Raw genomic sequence first — 19,796 nt, 5'->3', positions numbered from 1 at the left:
GTCGGGAAGAAGCGCACATCAAATAAAGGAGAGGAACCTTTCAAACACTCTTCTATGCACACAAGTAAAGTCAACAGAAGAAAAGCGGCCGCTGGGCCTCAGCCTTAAAGACTACACGTCTCAAAATCAAAGGGGGAAAACCAGTCCCAAAACAGCAAAAACCCAAATCAAGGTAGGCCCCGCGGTCGTCCTGATAACAAACGATGACCATGACATTTCCCTGGACCTGTAACTAAGACAGTCCCTGATCTTGGCAAGGAACAAGTGGCACCTACCCCTCGGGATGAAGAAAAACGAACAGTTGAAAAGCCTGTGGCTCACACTCAAAGGCTGCGCTCAAACTCTCCAAGTGCTGCCTTAGAAGCTCTTAAAAACCTAAAGAAAACCGAAAATCACAATCCTGATCGGAAACTCGAACTGAGATTAGGACAAAACCACCGACACGACAGTCACCGAGTCCATTCTTTCAAGAAGTCCATGAGAACAAGTGAGGCGGAAGCTAAAAAAAACTCCAAACTGGCTGACTAGTCGCTTTTCAAATTGGAACAAACCTCAGCTAAAGACAGCTACCTGGTACTAAATCGAAGAACAGTATTGAGAATACTGGGAAAAATCGACAAGCTCAAACACATAACTTCTGATGACTTCACACTCATCGAGCCTTATCATCGGGAGCACAAAGCAAAAGCATATCTCCACAAAAGAAACTGTAACGCTCACCTGATTCCCACGGAGGCGCTGATCCCGGCTGGGCTGCTATCGTTTCTTCAATTGAGAAGCGTAGAGCTCGGACGACTCTCAGGACTGGGCTTCCTCTTATCGAATGTCTGACTTGCAGGGTAAGTTTTCTGCAGGTGGAAGAAAAAGGGTTAATCACCGTTTGATGGGATTCCTTCTCCCACCAATCGCCAGTTTCTCCCACAGCCTAGCTTTCTACTTGTCTCGGCGAGCTCTCACCTTAGGCGTATAAATGCTGAGCTCTCCATCCTGCGTCTGGTGCAGGGGTGCGTGGATTCCAGTTACGTCACTGGATGAGTTCAGTGTTGAGGCTCAAGTCTTTTGCGGCCTTAGTTGTGGCACTGGTGCTGGGATGCCGAAGAGCGATGCCGCCGTTACTGCACAAGCGGATGCCTGTAAGTATACTGTAGTCTTTAGGCTTTAAAAGATGGGCACCTCAATAATGTCCCTTTTCCTTTGTTTCAGGCCTCGGGATGCTGTGGGCGTAGTTTTCCGTTGCCGCTGCACGTGCCGATGCACGTAAGTATAATGTTCGTTGGCCACTTTTAATGGCACCTCTAATAATGTCCTTTTTCTAGTTTTCAGGTGCCGGGATGCTGCGGTTGATGCGGCCGCTTCTGCACGTGCAAAAACTGGTAAGTTAAGATGAATGCGACTGCCTTCACCCAAACCCCTTTTTAATTATGTCCTTTGCCTTTCAGGTGCAGAGAAGCTGCCAAAGAGAAGGCCGCGGTTAGCTCCATTGCAATCACGGATGGATCAGGTAAGCGGGCGCGGCTGCGAGCGAGTTGCACTTTTCTAACCTTATGTTTATTCTTTGCAGGTTTTGCCGGTGACTGGATTCCGGGATCTGGTAAGTATTGTTCTGTGTCTTTCTTCATCCACAGGTTGCTGCGCGGAAGCTGAAGATGACTCTGGACCTGGAATGCAGGAGCCGACTCGGTGAGCGTCCTGCTGCTGCTGCAGAATAACGCGAAGCACGTGTTTTCCATCGGGCGTGGTTTAAATAGCAGAGAAGTGCTTCCAGTGTGTGTTCTTCCACCGGTTCCACCCAGGTAAGAAAAGAGTTCCTGAATGGAGGGAATAGTTCTCCCAGCCCTGATGGCTGGGGACTTCAACCAGACTGGTTTGTTCTGGGTAAATATGCAGCATGGTCTGCCTCAGGTAAGTCCACCCAAACATTATTACACTGTTTATCAATATGAGCCCGGCACCTATGGCACCGGGACTGAAACCCTTCATGAGCCTGGCGCCAAAGGTGCCAGGACATGGTCCAAAGGGCCCCTGTAGGGGTCTGCTGGGTCCGGAGTAGTGGAAGACGGGTCTGCTTCCGAGGGCGCTGGGCCAGTCCTGGCCCCTCGGGAGTAGCGCCCATGACAGCACCCTCCCTCAAGGCCCCTCCCAAACTTGTCCTCCCCGGGGTTTTGGTTTATCGGGAAAGGTTCGGTGAAATTTCTGGACTAGATGAGGAGCATGGACGTGGTCATAGGGTTCCCATGACCTTTCCTGAGGTCCGTAGCCTTTCCAGTCGATTAGGTAGAATAGCTTCGATCTGATGATTTTAGAGTCCAAAATGTCTTTTACTTCAAATTCGGGCTCCCCATTCACTTGAATGGGCTCTGGAGGATTGGTCAATCTGGTTCCAGGTTGCATGGGTTTCAAAAGAGATACGTGAAATACAGGATGTATTCTCATATGGGTTGGCAATTCTAATTTAACGGCCACTGGATTAATTATGGCCGTAATTGGATATGGTCCCAGGTATTTGGGGTTGAAGGTGCGAGGCCCTTTAAGCGATAAATGTTTGGTGGACAGCCAGACTTGATCCCCAACCTGGTATTGAGGGGCATTGCTTCGGTGTTGATCTGCTCCTTTTTTGTACCTCTCTTTAGCTTGTTGTAGATGTGCAGTCGCTTCCTTAAAAGCTTGGGTAATAACGGTGTGCAATTGATCCACGGCGGGTGTTCCAAGATCTTGAGGTGGATCAAGGTTGGAGGTTCGAGGATGAATCCCATACAAGATGTAGAAGGGACTTTTCCCGGTACCCGAATGAACTGAATTGTTGTAAGCATATTCAGCTATCCAAAGGATGTCCTTCCAGTTACTATCCGACTGTTGTAGCATGCATCGTAAATATTGCTCGAGAGTCTGGTTTGTTCTCTCGGTTTACCCGTCGGTCTGGGGATGATGGCTGGTCGAAAGTCTTACATCGATTTGAGCTAATCGACAACAGCTACGCCAAAAGTGGGAAATAAACTGGCTCCCCCTATCTGAGATTAGTACTGACGGGAAGCCGTGTAGCCGGACAACGTTTTCAAGAAATACTTTGGCTAGGACTGATGCTGAAGGTAAGCCTTTTAGCGGAATGAAGTGGGCCATTTTAGAAAACAGGTCCACAATAACATGAATGGTGTTGTACCCGGAACAGGAGGGTAAGTCTGTGATGAAGTCCATGGAAAGGGTATGCTAGGGACACCGTGGGATGTCTAATGGTTGCAGAAGACCAGCCGGCCTCTTCTTCTGACCCTTGTTTTGAGCGCACACACCGCAAGACATCACGAATTCCTTTATGTCTTTTCTCCACGAAGGCCACCAGAAGTGTCTCTTCACCTTTTCTGTGGTTTTGGCAATGCCAGGGTTACCCTCAATTAATGAATCATGATAGCAGGAGATTACCTGTCTTTGTAAATCGGCGTGTGGTAGGAACAATCGTCCTTGGAAATAAGGCAAGTCATTGCTTACGGTGAAATCTTTTCCTTTTTGTAACCAGTTCAGTAAGTCTGGTGAGGTTACAAGTTGTTTAGTTTTTTCTTCAATATCCTCAATGGATTGTGAAGAAATCAGACCCACGATCCTTTGTTCAGGAATTATTGGTACAGGTTCTGGATCGGCAACGTTATCTCCCATTCCAATTCGGGAAAGAGCATCCGCTTTGCCGTTCTTGTTGCCGGGGCGATAAGTGATCACGAAGTCAAATTCAGCAAAGAATAGAGCCCAGCGAAGCTGTCTGGAGGATTGAGCCTTGGCGGTTTTCAGATACTGCAGATTTCGATGATCGGTGATCACTGTGACGGTGTGTCTGGCCCCGAGGAGATAATGCCGCCATGCCTTAAAGGCTGATTTAATCGCTAGAAGCTCTTTGTCTGTGATGGTGTAGTTGATCGCAGGCGCCGAGAACTTCCGAGACCAGAATGCCACAGGATGCAGTTGGTTAGTCTCTGGATCTCTTTGTGATAGGACTGCTCCCATTGCTAAGCTGGAGGCGTCGGTTTCAACGATGTAAGGGAGGTCCGGGCGTGGGTGTTTCAGTATTGGCGCCTTTAGCTCTTGGAAGGCTTGTTCTGCTTCTGGGGACCATTCAAAGCGTTTATTTTTTCTTAAGAGGGCGGTGATGGGTTGTACCACTCGTGAAAACTCTGGAATAAATCTACGGTATAAATTGGCAAAGCCTAGCATGCTTTGAACGCCTTTCACGGAAGTAGGAGACGGCCATTTGAGGATAGCGTCTACTTTTCTCGAGTCCATGTGGACTCCTTTGGGTGTCAGAATAAATCCCAAAAATTCGACCTCAGTGACATGAAAAACACATTTTTCGAGCTTGGCAAAAAGTTTATGTTGGCAAAGTTTTTCAAGGACCGCCCTAACATGATTTCGATGGTCAGCTTCTGAAGATGAGTACACAAGAATGGCATCTATGTAGACGACAACGCAGACATCAATGAGCTCTCTGAGGACGTCATTCATAAAATATTGGAAGGCGGCCGGTGCATTGCATAGTCCAAAGGGCATCACTTTGTATTCAAATAGCCCATACTTAGTGCGAAAGGCCGTCTTCCATTCATCTCCTTCCTTGACCCGTACCAAGTGATAAGCTCCCCGGAGATCAAGCTTAGTATAAATACAGGCGTTTTTTACCTGGTCAAGGAGTTCCGGGATCAGAGGTAAGGGGTACCGGTTTTTTACTGTTATCTGGTTCAGAGCACGATAATCTATACAGGTTCTGAGGTCACCTTCTTTTTTTGGTACGAAGAACAGAGCCGAGGATGCAGGGGACTTCGACGGACGGATAAAGCCATTGGCCAGGTACTGGTCTAAATACTGTCGCAGATGAAGGTTCTCAGGCTCGGTAAGGGCGTAAATCCTACTGCAAGGGGGAGTTGCACCGGGTAGCAAATCTATCTGACAATCGTATGATCTGTGGGGTGGCAAGGTGTTAGCCTGTTCCTTTTGAAAAACATCTTGGAACTCTCGATACTCTAGAGGTAATTGTGGACCGTCAGCCGTTACTGACGCTAGGCCAATGTTGGGTCGTGGATAACAAGTTGGTGTGCACTCTGGGAACTTTATCGTCTTTGCTCGCCAATCAATCTGACGATTGTGTTTCTCCAACCAAGGAATCCCTAGAATTACTTGGAATTGAGGAGCCTTGATCACGTCGAACACAATTACCTCCTGATGCCCGTCTTGGCCTAGTATCATCACTTCAGTAGTGGTATGGGTCACTGGTCCGGAAGCGATTTCCGTCCCATCCACCGTGGTAATGACGTCTTTAACCACCTTTGGACAAAGAGGTAAGTTCATCCTGGAAGCCAATTCGCGGTCCACATAATTTCCAACTGCTCTGCTATCAATGTATGCCTTAATTACATGCAAACGATCCGGTTGCTCTGGGTTTACGAGGACCATTGGCATTATGAAGTGCGAGGTCAAAGAACTGGTTTTTACGCTCGGCAAGCGGACCTTTACACTTGTCGGGCGAGGTCGTTTCCCGGCTCAGGCTTTTCAGAACTCTTATCAGAAGCTCCCACTGTCTTCTTAGGTGGTTTCACCGGGCAATCTCGAAGAAAATGTCCTGAATTTCCAAAATAGAGACATAGTTGCATTTGTCGTCTCCTGTCGCGTTCTTTCTGGGTTAGGGGACCCTTTACAACCCCAATTTGCATAGGTTCAACGGCTTCAACTCCTTTGGTGTGACTTTGAGGCTTAGGGAACACTCGTGTTTCAAACCTGGATCGATCCGCCTTTCTGTTTTGTAGTCTGTGATCCAATTGGACCACCAAATCAATGTACTCTGAACAATCCTGAGGAGGATTCACTACCTGGGCAAGGACGTCTTTGAGTTCGCCACGCAAACCCCTGTGAAAAAGCGTGATTCTTTTGTCCTCAGGCCATCTGGTTTCCACGATTAGCCTATTGAATGATGCAATGTAGGCCAAAAGATCTTGATTGCCCTGTCGTAGGGAAAGGAGTTCGTTGTCCAGGGCCTGCCCCTGGGAATGCCTTGCAAAAAGTCTTTCCATATTTGCCTGATGGTCAGGAAATCACGAAGGATCGGGTCATCCTGTGTAACCAGAGGGATCGACCAATCAGCGGCACTGCCGCTAAGATACGAAAGCACAAAGGCTACCTTAGTCTGGTAAGTCGGAAAGGCTGCAGGTCTACAAAGAAAGTGCAATCGGCATTGATTTATAAACACCGCAAACCTTTTAGGGTCACCAGAGAAGCGTTCAGGCGGTGCCAATGGCACATTTCCGGGTAGGTTGATTTGAACAGGATTGGCTGAAGCCGCTGGGATATAGCTCCCTCCTGAATTAGGTAGCGGGGTTTGCCCCGCTTGTGTCTGTAATAACTGTCTGGCGAGATCATCAGTTCGTTCTTTTGATATTATCAATTCCCTCCTAAGGGCATTTGTTTCCTGGCAGCTCTTAATTCCCCTAATAACTGGGCCAGTTGGTCTGTGTCGGAAGTTTCCATAGCGCCTGGGTAGGAGGTTATTGGTGGGCTTCGCGTTCTGTAACGCTCACCTGATTCCCACGGAGGCGCTGATCCCGGCTGGGCTGCTATCGTTTCTTCAATTGAGAAGCGTAGAGCTCGGACGACTCTCAGGACTGGGCTTCCTCTTATCGAATGTCTGACTTGCAGGGTACGTTTTCTGCAGGTGGAAGAAAAAGGGTTAATCACCGTTTGATGGGATTCCTTCTCCCACCAATCGCCAGTTTCTCCCACGGCCTAGCTTTCTACTTGTCTCGGCGAGCTCTCACCTTAGGCGTATAAATGCTGAGCTCTCCATCCTGCGTCTGGTGCAGGGGTGCGTGGATTCCAGTTACGTCACTGGATGAGTTCAGTGTTGAGGCTCAAGTCTTTTGCGGCCTTAGTTGTGGCACTGGTGCTGGGATGCCGAAGAGCGATGCCGCCGTTACTGCACGAGCGGATGCCTGTAAGTATACTGTAGTCGTTATGCTTTAAAAGATGGGCACCTCAATAATGTCCCTTTTCCTTTGTTTCAGGCCTCGGGATGCTGTGGGCGTAGTTTTCCGTTGCCGCTGCACATGCCGATGCACGTAAGTATAATGTTCGTTGGCCGCTTTTAATGGCACCTCTAATAATGTCCTTTTTCTAGTTTTCAGGTGCCGGGATGCTGCGGGCTTTATATCCGTTGCCACTGCACGTGCCAATGCAAGTAAGTATAATGATCGTTGGCCGCTTTTAATGGCACCTCTAATAATGTCCTTTTTCTAGTTTTCAGGTGCCGGGATGCTGCGGGATGCTGCGGTTGATTGGCAAGATCTTTGCCTCCCTTCTGTTGTTTCACTTCAAAAAATGGGCCAGTAACTCGCCCTCAGCTGACATTTTTCAAACTGGCTTCCAAAAGGGCGCTGGCACAACAATAAATCTGCTGATTCTCAACATCATCAAAGCGAAAGTAAAGAGAGGGGCGCCCAAGGTCTACATGGCGATGGTGGATCTATCTCAAGCCTTCGATATGGTGGATCGAAACAAACTATGGGCAAAGTTAACAGCTTGGAATTGCCCGGGTCCTGTGCTTGAGCCAATAATGGTCCTACACACATCAACATCTCTACGGGTGCGCCTCAGTCGTCAAGGTACCCTCTCAGACCAGATTAACACAGAACGAGGGGTCAAACAGGGCTGTCCACTGGCCACTGCGCTGTTCATATCTTTTATCAGTGATTTCCAAGAATCAGAAAAAAAAGTGGGATCTTTCCCGGCCAAAGTTGGCACATAGACGATTTCAAGAGTGTGGTACGCCGATGACCTGATTCTCATGGATCAGACTGCAATAGGCCTACAAAGGCAACTTACAACCCTAGCGGCATACATGGAAAGCAACAATCTAAAGATCAACAAATCCAAGACCAGAATTCTGATATTCTCAAAAACATCAAAGAAACAACAGGCAAACAGTTCCTGGCTTCTCGAAAAGACGAAAATCGAACAGGTCAGCGAATACAAATATTTGGGAATTCGGATTGACAACACTCTTAAAGAAATCTCTCTCCAAAACTCACTCTGGGGAAAAATGAGAAATCTAACTGCACAAACACGTGCAGTGGACAAAAGGTTCGGGAAGCTCTCGTGGCTTCCCGCCCTCCAGTTCTACAAATCAAAAGTAGGCCCGGCTATAACCTACGGAATGGCGGCCAACCTAACCCTCCCAGCGGAGTATTGGATCCAGTTGGAGGGATTCCTTTGGAAATCAGTGCTGGGCTTGCCCAAACAGCCCTAATGCCAACGATCCGCCAAGATCTGGGCTTGTCATCTCTAGCCGTGGTGGTGATGCAAAGCGTCACACAGCTCTACAGAAAAATCTTGATACCCAGCTCACTCCCAATTTTCCAGGTGGTAGCCTCTGACATCAACAAGGGATCTTGCAAACCTTTAACTGATTGGGCTACTAAAATCCAAGCCAAATTAGAAGAGGTAGCGTGCAATGAAGAAACCCTGATCTCAAACTCAAGCAACAAGATTGGATCAACACAAACAAAGAAATCCAGCTTTACAAATCCTTAAAGCACCTTCTACTATCATACAACCAGCTGAAGATCCCTCTCAAATATTGTGAGAAATTTCCTGCAAAAGAACTAAGGAAAACATTTATGCATGCTCGACTAAATCTCCTTCCGACCAGGGAAATTCTGAATATCAGAGCTCTTTCTCCGGTTCCAGACTGAAGTTCTAGATGAAGTAGAATCTGTGTGCCATCTGCACATGTTCTGCCTAGTGTTATCACACGAAAGGCAAGCCTACATGACACCACTTACTTCGCAGGCAACAACACTAGACGAAGAAACTTGTTGGTGCCATCTGATAGCAGGCGACTCCGTCAGATGGTCCAGGACGGTGGTTAAATTTCTGTCAGTGGCCCTAAAAAAAGCAAATGCAAAGGCTGACATTTCACCCACTGTTGTCTGTCTGCCTGGTCTTACCACTACGACTGAAACTGTCAACTAACCTATGATCAAACCAACTGTGCTACTGAACCCGAACCGAAAGTGGTGTCCTTACGTAGCTTGTAAACGGCCAAAAATTGCACCAATGCTGAAACTGCTCTTTTGTAAAACCCTAACAGGTTATAAACAAAAAAAACCCAAAAAAATAGACTTTGGGTCGAGCTACACCGAAACTAGAAGATAAACCATGCCACACTCGATTTTATTCTCAGGCACAGAGAGCTTATGCAGGGCCAAGTTCAAACCCTTAATTGAATTGTTCCCTTCAGCCACCACTTCTCCTTCTCTCATCTTTGACTGTGTGTCTACTATCCAGGAGTGGTGTGCCGCCAATGATCTCTGCCTTAATGCCAGTAAGACTGAGATGCTCCTCATCTCTTATGTCTCTAAGAAGTCACACTACCAGCTGCACCTCCTCAGAGGTATTCTTCCTTTCCTCTCCTTCCCACAGAAACTCACTATATCCAGAGCTGTGGTTCTCTCTAGGCTGGACTTCTTCAACAGCCTCTTACTAAATCTGCCTGCCTCTACTCTCCGCCCTCTGCAACTCATCCAAAACCAGATTGTGAGACCTGTCCTTGGCCTCAAGCCCAGGGAACCGTATCTCTCCAGGGCTGACATCTCTTCACTGGCTCCCAGTGGCAGCGTGAATTAAGTTCAAAACCCTCTTCATTGTCCACAAGGCCTTCTGGGACCTGGGGCCTCAATAACTTCAACTATCTCTTCCTAAATATCTTCCTTCTCAAGCTCTTCAGTCATCTGCCTCCAATTGCCTCGGGATCAACCGCTTCTCAATGCAACGAGTCGGTGGTAGATCTCTTTCTTTGGCTGGGGCCTCCCCCTGGAGCAGCCTCCCTGCCTCTCTAAAAATTGAGGAGAACAATCTCCAGTTCCGAAAGCACCTCAAGACATTCATCGTTGCTTCTGCTTTCTCTCCTCCTCGCCCCTTCTGAACTCCTGGCTACTCTCTGTTCTCGGGCTCAGGTCCCCTCCCCGCCAGTTGCACACCTGCACTGCCCCACTGGCAACCCTTGCACTCTAGGACTGTTTCTCTATCCCTACAGCCCCCTACCAGCACTCAACACCTGATGTCTGCACTTACCTTTGCAACTGGCACCAGCTGGCCCCATTTATTTATTGCTCTTATTTATTGTTTTATTTATTTACTGTCTATCCTATGTACTGCACTTCCCCTTCCCCTTCCCCCTCGCACTTTTCCCCTCCCTCCCCTGCACTTGCGCGATCTCAATGTCACCTGGCCTAGTAAGATCGTTGTCTTTGTCTTCCCCCTGTTCCCCCACCTTGCCTCGTCGCACCTTGAAACACTTGTGTATAGGCGTGTTATAAATGCCATATCATATCACGGCAGACCGCAGAGTGATGATGGATGTCAGACTAATTGGGTGGGAAGCTATGGTCAAGACCAGCCCACAGGAACCTGGGGTACCAGCCTGCGTGCTGCAGGCGTGTGGAATATTCCAGAAGGGTAAAAGGATGCCAACCAATTGTAAAGGGCCACGTAACAGAGAGCACTATAGTTTGTATAACCAATGGATCGTCTTGTATTTTATGACAATGAAGATGACTTGCACTAGAGGAGGGCATAGTTGTCTACCGGATGTTCGAGACCCAATCACTACCCTCGTTAGTATGGAATGTATACATAGATGTTCCCTGTAAGCCTATCACATCCCCAAGTAGGGTTTTGTAGTTTGACGTCATTGAGGATGAGTTTTAACTATAAAAGTTGTGTTTTTTATTAAATGCGTTGTGAGAAATCGAGTGAACATCTGTTGATGTCCGTTGTAACTCCCTGTTTTAGATAATTGCAAATAAAACAGCACCTTGTTTTACCACCTTCCTGAGTCGGTTTAATTATTCATGTATGAGCAAAATCTGCATCCTCATCCATCTCTAAGTATTGCTGCATTGTCTTAAAGGGCCCTCGGTCTCTGGGTTCAGTTGTATCAAGCACCCCCAGGCCTGTCAGTAGAAGGAAGCTGGAGCAAACTAGCCTGGCCAGAGAGGGAGCTTTAGATGATTCTCAATGGGGGGTTACAGAGGTACCTATAACCCCAAGGCAATAGGAAGGACACCCTTCTCGTTCCTTGACAAGGAAAGAGACAAAGGGGAAACCCAAGATCTCAGGAAAGAAGAAAGGTGCCACCCCTGTACACAACAAAAGGACATCCCCGAAAGGACAGTCCAAGGTCACACCTGTGACCCCACCACAAGCTGAGGCTGAGTCGGAGGATCAGCCAGAAAGTGGTGAATCAGCTACTGGTGAAACAGAGCAGGGAGAAGCCCTTGCCTATGTTGGAGATCAGGATCCTAAAGACCATCCTGAGCAGCAGACTTTGCTTGCAGAAGGTGGCCCCTGTAGGGCAGACTTCAGCAGAGGTCAAAGAGAGTGTCCTACTTTTGAAGGACTTCCCCAAAAGGCAGCTTCCCAGCTGGAAGGGCAAGAGCCAGGAAAGCACAGGCTGTACTGGGAGGATGGCCTCATTTAGAGTGAGCCTATTGAGTCTGCCCCAGGAGACTACAGAAGACGTGTAGTGCCTCAAGTGGTGAGACACCAGTTTCTACAGTTAGCCCATGATGCTCCTCTAGATGGTTACTTAAGTTTTAAGAAGACCAATGATTGGATTTCTCTATATTTCTACTGGCCCAAGAAGGGGTCTGATGTAGATAAGTTCTGTAGAAGCTGTCACACTTGTCAGACTTCTGGCAAGAGTGGAGCCAAGAACGTGGCACTCTTGGTGCCCCCCCCAGTGATGGGAGTTCCTTTTGTGAGGGTAAGGATTGCCATTGTTGGTCCCTTAGACCCTCCCACATCTTCAGGAAACCGATTTATATTGGTTGTGGTAGACCATGCTACCAGGTATCCTGAAGCCATACCTATGAGGACTGTTACTGCCCAGGCAGTGGTTTAGGCCCTGCTTGGTATTTTTACCAGGGTTTATTTTCGTAAGGTGGTTATCTCAGACAGGGGGACTAGTTGTATGTACCACTACGTGCAAGCCAAGTGGAAACACTGTGGAGTGACCTACAAGTTCTCAACAACCTACCATCTCCAAATAAATGGATTGATGCAGAGGGTTAATAGAATTATGAAGAGCATGATTGGTGCTTAGAAGAAAGTGGGACCTTCTACTCATGCCTTCTTTTTTGCTTATAGAGACGTCACGCAGGAAGGGGTTGGTTTCAGCCCCTTTAAGCTCCTCTATGGTCATCCGTTTAGAGGTCCATTGGCCCTAATCAAGAAAGGGCTGGAGAGTGCTCCTTCCCTCAAGCCAGTCAGAGTCACTGACTATGTGTAAGGGCTCAAAGGAGAATGACAAAATGATGACAGAAACTTCTGATAACTTGAAAGCAGGTCAGGCTCTGGTTAAACATTGGCATGACCAGAAGGCCAACATGGTGGAGTTTACTCCAGACCAGCTAGTTCTAGTTATGGTACCTACAAGGCAGAGGGTATTAAAGGACAAATGGATTGGACCCTTCAAGGTAGTGGGCAAACTTGGAGAGGTCAATTATTTATTGGACTTGGACAATCCTATGGAGGCCTCCCGGTTCTATCACATTAACCGCCTAAAGGCATATGTATCCAGACCAGAACTAGGAGCTTTGCTCTTAGCCTCTGATTAAGAGGAGGAGGAGAGTGAACCTCTACATGACCTTCTCAGGACACAGCCTTTAGATGGAAAAATAGAAGGAGTTATTTGGGTTTCTGATCTGACTCCGTAACAACAGGAGGTGTGCAAGGTTCTGTTAAATCAGTTTGCCTCACTGTTTTCACTGACACCAGGCTTGACCCCTTTGTGCCAGCATGACATACTCACTGGTGAATAGCTCCCTGTCAAAAGCAAGGGTTACAGAATGTCAGACCATGTAAGACCCCACATAAAGGAAGAGGTCAAGAAGATGCTTGATCTCGGGGTAATAGAGCCATCTACAAGCCCATCGGCTAGTCCATTTGTACTGGTGACAAAGGCAAGATTCAAGGAGTTGAGATTCTGGATGGACTATAGAGCGCTTAATGCAGTCACCACAACTGATGCCCATCCTTTACCTAGGACCGACGAGCTGGTGGACAAACCTGGTTCAGCCAAGTTCCTCAGTACATTTGATCTAACATCAGGCTATTGGCAAATAGCTCTGACAGACCATGTCAAGGAGAAAACTGCATTTTCCATCCCAGGAGGTCTCTACCAGTTATGTATATTGGACTAAAAATGCAGCTGCTACATTCCAAAGGATGGTGAATCATGTTCTGAATGGGACGGAGGACTTCTGCATGGCATACTTGGATGACTTTGCAGTGTACTGCCCCACTTGGGAAGAACATTTTGATATGTTTTGCAGGCTCTTGAGCAGGCCCATCTGACCATAAAGGCAAGTAAATGTCAAATAGGTCAGAGTAAAGTTGTCGACCTTGGACATGAGGTAGGAGGAGGTGAAATAAGACCTTTGCCTTGAAAAGTACACACTGTACAACACTGGGCCACCCCTAGTACTGAAACCAAACCCAAGTGAAAGCCTTTCTAGGTCTCACAGGTTACTATAGGAACTTTATTGAGAACTATGGGAACATAACTTCTCCCTTGAATGTGATCTCCTCACCCAAATTCCCCAGGAAGGCCTGGTGGAATGAGGAGTGCAACAAGGCATTTGAAGGACTAAAGAAAGCCCTTTGTCAAGCTTCAGTCCTGGGAGCTCCTGACTAAAATCAATCCTTCTGATGCTTCAAATACATGAACAGGTGCAGTTCCGAGTCAGCTGGATGAGAAAGGCAGGGATCACTCTATATGCTTCATGAGTAGGAAACTGAAGGACCCTGAAACAAGGTGGTCAACCATTGAGAGAGAATGTTTTGCAATTGTGTGGTCTTTGAAAAAGTTTAGACCATTCTTATATGGATCTACTTTTGTAATTCAAACAGACCACCCTTGGGATGGTTAATGAAGATGAAGGGGGAGAATCCTACTTTATTAAGATGGTCAATCAGCCTTCAGGGGTTTGGTTTCACCATATAACACAGGTCAGGATGTAATCACCAAAATGCTGATGGTCTCTCCAGAAGGTATGACCGACTGGAGTGAGGAGATATATCCAAGAGTGGATTAAATCCTCCTTAGTATTGGGGGGGACAAGTGTTAGGGAGAATTCTCCGAAATGTGCTAATTCCCTTCTACCTTAGATACCCCCGCTTTTTCTGGACTTCAAGACTTTACATTTTTATCCTGGAGAGAGTGAGACCGTTTATCCACTCTCTGGTGTATTTTTCATTGATTTGAACACTGTGTTTCTTTTGGTTTTGGAGTCTGACAAACTCCATAGGCATCATCCTGTTTACATTGTGACACACAGCACCTTCAGTTCAGTGGCACAGGGAAGCCTTTGTGATTTTCCAAAAGTTTAAATACTGTCTCTTGGTTAAACTACTGTTTCCAAGAGCAGTGAAGTGAAATTGACTTTACTTACATTTGTAACTTTCTAGACCCAGGACATACTATCTTACAAAAGGGTGCTAGAGGGGTTACCTAGTATCCCCTTTATCTAGGTCCTCATATAACATGTTTATGTTACCCTTTCCACAATTAATGGCTGGTGGCAGTGGTTTACATTTTTCTATCATTGTGTGTCTCTACCTCGGGCTGCAATTGCAGCTGCAGTGAAGTACCCATGGGTACCCATTTTGTCAAAATGTCCCGGTCTTCTTTTTTCACCATTTCTTGTTTAAAACGTCCTTCTTGAGATTTACTCTGCGTACCAAACCAGGTTTGGTCCGTTTGTTCATTTTGTCTTTGACGGGGTTCACTGCTGAATCCTGCCTCTGGCTCCAGCATGTCTGGCAAGGCAGGAAGTGATAGAGGTGCCAGAAACTTCCTGTGCTTAATCCCCTTGGTCACAGGAATGCACCCAAAAGTGATTGGCTGGCTGGCTGGAGGACAGCCACCCTGCCGTGTGAGTGACAGCTAGGCTGTAAATGAATGGGAGAAACCTGCATAAAAGGCAAGGTCTTTTGGACAGAAGGCAGAGTTGACCACTGGACAATAGAATCCAAAGAAGAACTTGGAAGAGATGCTTTCTGCAACTCCTGCACCGTTGGTTTGCCCAGTGAAGCCCTGCTGCAGTGCTGAAACTCTGAATTTGCCTCGACTAAAGAAGCCCTGTGAAGGAAGATTTCTCCCCTTGGATTGGTGGGACCAATCGACCCCAAGACGAACTCTCTCTGAAAATCCACTTGAAGCTGGCGGTACCTCCATTGCTGCTGCAGGAACTGAGTGCCAGGGAGAGCAACTCCAGAATCGAGTGCGTCGTCTTTAAGTCAGACCCGAGCTACAGGAAGATACTCCAGACTCCAATGAAGCAGGACTAAACAAGCCTGAGCCACCTCAACAGAGTATGTGCCCCAGAAGCGAGGAAAGCCCATAAGGTATCCGAGAACCGCAGTGGTGTTATTCGCGAGAAGCTGAAACCGCGAACTGCCGCTGATCTGAAGTTTGCCCATTGCTGCCACCAACCTTCAAACTATATTGCAGGAGTCCCCAGGCATCCTCCCTCTTGTCCCCACGACTGAGGCCCCAGAACACCAGGACCTGCCATACTACACCTGGAACAGAAGCCAGTTCGAAACTTTTTCTTCAGACCTAAGGTACTGTGAACTGATGGGTACTTACCTCTTGCTGTGTAGTTTGTTTGTCCTCTGTTGAGGCTTGCATTTACTGCCTTTTGTAGAGATGCGTGCAGCTCTGCCTTTCACAAGCCTCTCAGCTTGTGGCCCAACATTGATTTATTTTTCTACAAAAACTCTCTATCACATTGTGCAAGACTTTTTACTTACCTTCAAGAAGAACTTCAGCTCCCCTCGACTTTGTTCAATTGACTTTGGCTGTCCGGGCTCCCTGATAGAATCTTTTATACTCTGACTTTGTGCTTTGATCTGTCCCTCCAAAGAGTCATATTCTTTACTTGTGTAGCTGCGAAAGGGATAATCTACCTTGCATTGGGGGTTTAAAAGTGCTTACATGTTTGAGAAACGTGTTAACAATTGTTCTCTCCCTTAACCTTTTTAACACCAAACTCAGTGTCGCCTTAAATGTAACAGTGATATATAAATGTCCAGTGTTCTAGTTATTTAAGTCACCTCAGGGTGTAGGAAGTATCTGTATGCCATTCCAATGACACTGAGAGTGTGTATTTATTGAAGTATATTTTGAGTGTTAATATTTTGCCCCCTTCTAAAGAAGACTCATTCAAACAGACTTAAATAAATAAATAATTGTTTAATAATAAACCTTGGGTATAAGTTTTATTTGGATACTTGTCAGTGTGAAACTCTGTGTTGCAACCCTACAGTTCTCATTGACCCCTATTGAGATATGCCTGGCTGCTCAGTTACTCAACCAACCTGTGTAGTACATGCTTATATCAAAGGTTGGGTTAACTTTTGCCAAGAGGACAAGGCGGGTGCAGTCTCTCACAGGTTGCTGTATACAATCTTGCCTAATCGAAGCGCCGCCTTCAAAGGACTTTGCATCACTCTTGTAACGTGAGCTGTTGGCATGGATGACCGGTGTGGGAAGGCTTGACTCGCATCAAACGGGTTCATGAAGGGTATGAGAAGTAGTGCAAATGGATTAGTTTTCAACCTGTTAAAACACAAATCTAGGATAAAGGCGATGCCTGTTTATATAACTTGCATTGATTTCTCAATGGCATTCAACAGCATGGGCAGGGATATTTTGTGGCGGAAACTTTTTAACTGGGATTGTCCCACGCCTAATTGAAGTATGATTATCGCCAGAGGCGTTTCTAGGGGGGTGCTTAAGGGTCTATAGCCCCGGGTAATTTGGTTGTAGCCCCGGATCAAATCTCAGAGGCTACAAACAAAAGGCTAGCTAGCCCAGAGTCCCGACAGCCCCGACATTAGCATAGCCTCGGATCTTTTCGAGACCCAGCAACACCCCTGATCATTGTGCTTTACTCTAACACATCAGTTCGAGTCAGACTGAATGCTAATGGTACTCTTTCAAGCACGATCTTCTCGCGGCCTTAAATAAGCCTGCATGCTAGCACATCTTCTTTTTAACCTCTTTATTGATGATATATCTGATGCTTTTAAAAATACTCGTTGCTTCCTTCTTATTTGACAGCCAATCGAGTTAATTATCTTGTGTATACGGACTGTCTTGTTTTGCTAGATTTTACGCCAATCGGCCTGCAGCGTCAACTTGCAGACCTGTTGGAATAAACGAAGCATAATAAACTTACTATTAATATTGGCAAAACAAAGATCTTTCAATTTTGATTGGGTAAGATGCGACACTATGTTAATTATAGATGATTCTTAGAGAAGCCCATTTTAGACCAAGTCCCTAATTTTGTTTATTTGGGTTTTTATTTAACTGAGGGACACCGTTGTAATGAAACTTTCCTCTTTCAGAGAACCAAGATGACCACTTTAGCTGCCAAATCTTTCTTAATCAATTTAACATTTGGTCCTTTTTGGATGGCCCCTGTATTTCAGTTCTATAACAAAAAGGTACTAATGGTAATGGTATATGTGGCCGAAATTCTGTATTTCCACCCTCTTAAGAACTAGGCCACACTCGAAGGTCGGTTTTGGTTAAGGGTTCTGAGATTGTCCACCGGAGTGCCAGCAGCTGTTTTGCCCTATGATTTGGTCCTTTTGGGCCTCATTACGACCCTGGCGCTAAGTGAAAAACGATGGCGGTAAATGGTTACCGCCATCGTTTTCCTCCAGGTCCGATCATGACCCGTGACCGTTAACTACGATGCCATTAGCAGCATCGGAGTTAACGCTGCCGCTAACTGCGGTAAGGGTGCACGCACGCGACCGCCCACACCGTACTTAGCGCCATGGCGGAAAGGTACGCAAATGCCGACCCAAGCGGACATGCACCTAACGCCATCACCCAGCCCGTTAAGTACCTTACCGCCATGGTGCTAATAACGCCATCGCGAACCAACCGTAAAGGGCCATGTTAAGTGAATGCAGCTGCCACAGGTGCACAGAAACAGCACAGGTGAAGGCAATACAGACTCAGGAAGTACAAAAAGAGCACACCCCACCCCTTCCCACACCCAGCCACACTCCACAATGATACCAATACGACTAGCAATGTTGGGGCTGGAGGACCTGATAGCAATGCATGTGCTACAACAGCAACAACAACAACAGGCAGCACAGAGGAGACGCAGGAGGAGAAGGAGGGCAAGGCAGGCCCAGCAAGCCCCACCAGCACAGCCAGTGCCACCACGCAGGCCGCCCCCAATCCCACGCATCAGAGCCAATCCATTCAACCTCACTGCTGAGCAGATCCACACCCTGTACCGTTTGGACCGGGAAACCATCACCGCCATCGTAGACATGACACACAACGACATCGTCAGCATGATAGAAACTCCAACCGCCATCCCCCCCTACTGAAGGTAGTGTCTGTACTCCACTTCCTGGCCACAGGCACCTACCAGCACACAGTGGGACACCTGCATGGCATTTCACAACCATTATTCTCACGAACACTCATCCAAGTGCTCGATGCCCTCCTCAAGCACACAGACGACCACATCTCATTACCACGGACTGGCCAGGAGATTGCAAACACCAAAGTGGGTTTCCATGCACTAGCCGGCATACCCGGTTGCATTGGTGCCATCGACTGCACCCATGTGGAATTGGTGGTTCCACGTGCCATGGAGGTACCGTACCGCAACCGGAAACAGTTCCACTCAATCAACGTGCAAATGGTCTGTGACTCCAACAAGATCATCACACATTGTTGTGCCCGATTTCCCGGATCAACCCATGATTCTATGGTCCTGAGGAACTCCACAATACCACGCTACATGGAGCGACATGCAGGGCCAAGATCCTGGCTACTCGCTGAGTCCAATGTCATGGAAGTGGGCAGGTGAATGACGTACCGATGCATACTCCACCTGGCTGGAAGGGAGGGGGGTTGATGCATACTCCACCTGGCTGAAAGGGGGGGGGGGTGATGCATACTCCACCTGGCTGAAAGGGGGGGGGAGATGATGCATACTCTACCTAGCTGAAAGGGGGGGGATGATGCATACTCCACCTGGCTGAAAGGGGGGGGGATGCATACGCCACCTGGCTGTGAGTAACACAGAGAACGGAGACAGAGGATGGGCACTCACAATGCACACAACCCCTCTGCATACATTGGGTGATGGCATGGAAAACAGGCCATGGGAGCTATGAGCATATACTGGTTGCATTGTGTGAATCAATTAGTGCATGTAGAAGTGAGCCAAAGTAACAGTTGGATGCAAGCCATGGTGGAATATCATGTTCTTGATCAGACAACATGACTGACACATACATTCTCGCCTACATACAGGTGATGCAGGCTATCCCCTGAAGAGGTGGCTCCTTACACCAGTCCGGAACCCGCAGAACCAGCACGAGGAGGACTTCAACCGTGCACATACACGTACTCGTGTGGTCATAGAGCAGACATTCGGCCTATTGAAGGCACGGTTCCGAAGCCTCAGCAGGTCTGGTGGGGCACTCCTGTATGGCCATGAGAAGGTGGCAAAGATCGTCATGGCATGTGTCATGCTACACAATATGTGCGTCAGACGGAATGTGCCCCTGCCCCCTGACGCAGAACTGCAACCACCTGACGATGAGGATGAGGAGGGTGCAGATGGGGCGGCACCCCATGGAGGAGGCGATGCACAGGAGGGGCGTGCAATGCGCCAAAGTATCATCGACCACTGCTTCTAGCGCACACGGCTGGTGTGTATCAC

Source organism: Ambystoma mexicanum, chromosome 2p (assembly GCF_040938575.1).
Source record: "Ambystoma mexicanum isolate Mex_15411 chromosome 2p, UKY_AmexF1_1, whole genome shotgun sequence".
NCBI lineage: Eukaryota > Metazoa > Chordata > Amphibia > Caudata > Ambystomatidae > Ambystoma > Ambystoma mexicanum.
The sequence above is the reverse complement of the archived record's forward strand: the minus strand, read 5'-3'. Positions refer to the sequence as shown.